Source organism: Lupinus angustifolius, chromosome LG11 (assembly GCF_001865875.1).
Source record: "Lupinus angustifolius cultivar Tanjil chromosome LG11, LupAngTanjil_v1.0, whole genome shotgun sequence".
Taxonomy (NCBI): domain Eukaryota; kingdom Viridiplantae; phylum Streptophyta; class Magnoliopsida; order Fabales; family Fabaceae; genus Lupinus; species Lupinus angustifolius.
Genome location: NC_032019.1, coordinates 26,138,227 through 26,142,163, shown reverse-complemented (window position 1 = coordinate 26,142,163; position 3,937 = coordinate 26,138,227). Strand labels below are relative to the sequence as shown.

Here is a 3,937-nt window from a genome sequence, read left to right as displayed (position 1 = left end):
CTTTTATTTATTGTTATTTACTTTCCGCATTTTATTCTTTAATACCAACCTTCCTTAAGGAAGAAGTTTGGTTTGTTAATAAAATGAACCTGAAAGGGAGTAAATAAATAAAAGGTCACTAAATTTATTATTCTTTTGTTCTTTATTTATTTATTAGTATCTAACTACTAACTATTCATCACTTTTATATATTACAATACCATTCAACCGGTGTTGGAATTTATTCCACAAAACCGAGATGGTATTCAAAGGTACTTAATAATTATGTAATAGGTAATTTCTTCGATACCATTATACCGGCGTTAGAATTTATTCTAACAAAGCCGAGATGGGGCAAAGAAGGAATGACTTATTCACATGATTATTAAGAAAGTAAGTTGTCACTGGAATATTCTTGAAACCATTATACCGACATTGGAATTTATTTCAACAAAACTGAGATGGCGAACAAAGAATAAAACTGAGTTCTCTTACTTACAAAAGGAACATAACGAAAATGAGAGTATTAATCTTTCAACAAATTGACATTGCTGTCAGAACGATTTGTTGAGAGAAGAAAACTCCCAACTAAAATAAACACCGAATAAACCTTTCAACACTATGCTGCTTTGTCCACCGGCTAAGCGGAATACATTGTCGCCGGTATATGTTGCGCTCAAATCCTATGGATTAAGTAGCAACTTCAGGACTTTGGTCTTAAACTAGAAAAGATACCCATTAAATGTGATAATACAAGTGCCATAAACCTATCCAAGAATCTCGTTTTGCATTCAAGAACCAAGCATATAGAAATTAGACATCTCTTCTTGCTTGATCATGTTCAAAAAGTCGAATGTGTGCTTTGAATTTGTTGAAACTTCTAAGCAATTAGCTGATATTTAAACCAAGCCCCTCTCACGGGATACTTTCTATATTGTTCAAAGAGAACTTGGAATCCTTGATGAAAAATATCTTGATTAAAATCGTCTAACTCTTTATTATGTGCTTCGCATGCTAAATGTCTAATATGCTTCAAAATGAATATTTGTTGAATGAATTCGATTCCTAATATGACTCATGATCTAGTATAATCTGCTCTATATGTATGTGTGTTTGCGTAAAATTGCTTGATATATGTTAGAAATCATTGTATGCTTCTAAAACTCAAAAAACCCTCTTGATTCTACAAATCTGATGCATGTTAATCAATTAACAATGAATCTTAATCGATTAAAATGAGTTCCATTAGCCAACACATACATTTGTATGAAATTTAATCAATTAATGTCTCATCTTATTCGATTACATGGGCTCATTTTTCTGAAAATCTAGAATTTTAACAATGATTAATCGATTAAATGTTGCTTTTAATCGATTAACGACAGCAGATATAACAGAACCAGAAGCGTTTTTGCCATTTTTTTTCATCCTCTCTATCCCCTTTTCTCTCAAAATCTAAGAGGCTACAACATAATTTGAATTCTTAGCCAAAATATTTACCCTGCTTTGGTTAGAGAATTTTATGCCAACTTTAGATACAAGGACGGCCAGTATTGGTCTATGGTTTCTGGAAAGTTGTTTGAGCTGAGTGAGGATATTTTCATAAATGTGGGAGGTTTATCCACCAATGGTGCTAGCATTGGTAATTATGACTGGGTAAAGCATTCATTCGATGTTGCTGAGGTTATGTTGAAAGATTTATTTGAGGGAGGTTTTTCCCCCTCAACAAATTGTCTTTGGCAACGGCGCCAATTTGTTGAAAGCGAAATTTCCTCTTTCGTGTGTTTTCTTTATTTGATTAAGTAAGTGAACTCGGTTTTATTCTTTGTTTGTCATCTCGGCTTTGTTGAAATAAATTCCAACGTCGGTATAATGGTTTCAAGAATATTCGAGTTACAACTTACTTCTAATAATCATGTGAATAAGTTATTCCTTCTTTGCCCCATCTCGACTTTGTTAGAATAAATTCTAACACCGGTACAATGGTATCGAAGCAATCCCCTATTACATAATTATTAAGTACGTTTGAATACCATCTCGGTTTTGTGGAATAAATTCCAACACCGGGATAATCGTATTCTAATGTACAAAACTGATGAATAGTTAGTTGTTAGAAACAAATAAATAAAAGTGATGAATAGTTAGTAGTTAGATACTAATAAATAAATAAAGAACAAAAGAATAATAAAGTTAAGTGAACTTTATTTATTTACTCCCTTTCGGGTTCCTTTTATTAACAAACCAAACTTCTTCCTGAAGGAAGGTTAGTATAAAAGGATAAATAAATTGCGGAATGTAAATAACAATAAATAAAAGTTAGTTAGTTAGCTTCATCACTTTTGTATTTTCAAAGGTGTTTCAACAAATAAATTTATTGATAACACTTTACTATTTTACAATTTACACCTCTTTCAAGATTCAATTGTAATATAGTATAGGGTTATGTTGAACCACAAGGAATTGCCTAATAGAATGAATCATATGAGCATGTCAATGCACAAATAATGAGTTAAACATATTTTGGTGGTTTTTGTTCTCCAAACACCAAGGTCTGAAATCCTCCTTTTAGTGTATGTCCTAAAATGGTAGAATGATGATCACTTATATTTATTACTATACAATATTACGTCCACAAAGAGACTAGGTTGTCACACCCTAATCTTGTCTACACTAATATTGAAGTTGTAATGAATATAAGATCTTAAGAAAAGTATGCTTAACTTGCTTGGCAAATAAGCTAAGTAGTACAACTACTTCTTAGTTTATTTGTTAAGTGTTTGAGACAAGTAATTTTTCATGACTTGAAATCGGTTTTTAGGTGATCAATCTAAAAAGAGCATTAAGAACTTCTCAAACAAATAAAATTAACCAAAGCACCAACTTGAATGATTAAAATTCAAATTTAGAATAAAAGAAGAAGAAGAAATACATAATCAACTTTCAAATGAAATTGTTAGGAGCATGAGCCATCCATCCAAGGATTGGATGCTTTAAGTTCCAAATGAGATTACAAAATGGATTTTTGCATCTCATTTGCCTTCTCCTTTCTCCTCTTGAATTATAAACTAAAAACTGTCAAACTTACTTACAAAAGCTTCTATGAACCAAGCTTTCAAACTAAGAAATAAGAAGAGAGAATTATGTTTTTACTTAAGGGAAGAAGATCTTTGCTTTCTTGAATGAAGGAAATGCCTTCCTATTTATAGAGTTTCCTACCACTGCTGAGCTGCTTGTTTGCACCACTCAACAGCTGACCAAACCCTTTAGCATGGGTTTGGTCACTTGGTCAAGTAGCTTGGTCACCTCCTTAAGCTTTACTCACCAAGGTTATTTGTGAGCTACAGGACCAGCTATGGTGAGCTACTCTTGAAAAGCCTATGGTGGGCTACTTGAAGTGAGGTCATGCATGAATTCATGGTTTCTTGATGGCTAAGTTAATTATGGGTGCACACCGCTGAGCACACATGTGGCATCGCTAAGCTTCATGCTTGAGCAACTTTGACCGTGCTGACTGAGACGTGGCATGGTGCTTGCTGACCTGGTCTGGTGTCTGGTTCACCGCTGAGCACACATGTGGCACCGCTGAGCTGCCTGCTTGAGCTGGTTGGGCGTGTGTCAGGCTTGTGTCTGATCGTGCCAAGCTTGTGTTCTAATTGTGTCAGGCTATGTATGGTGCTAGGTTGAGTAGTCAAGTAGGTCCGCTAAGCTGCCTGCTTGAGCAACTTGGTCTATGCCAGGTTGGTTTGACTGAGCCAGGTTAGGTCTGACCGTGCAAGGCTGGTATCCAGGTCAGCTCAGCGTAGCTTGGTCCACGCTAAGCTTCCTGCTTGAGCACCTTGAGTTTGATTTCTTTTTCTTCTTGGACCATGAATCTTTATTCACTTTTCGTTTTCTTTCTAAATCCTACAAAACACATTAAAGATAAATACAAACATAAATGTACAAGATTGTGATATTT

General features: G+C 34.4%; 1 long non-coding RNA gene across 1 annotated transcript in view; it reads right to left on the bottom strand.

The window, feature by feature from the left end:
• LOC109361100 overlaps nucleotides 3,850-3,937 on the bottom strand; it is a 14,889-nt gene continuing 14,801 nt past the window's right edge. Inside the window, exon 3 of the long non-coding RNA XR_002109259.1 lies at nucleotides 3,850-3,860. This is a non-coding gene — a long non-coding RNA (uncharacterized LOC109361100). The remainder of the gene's footprint in view (nucleotides 3,861-3,937) is intronic.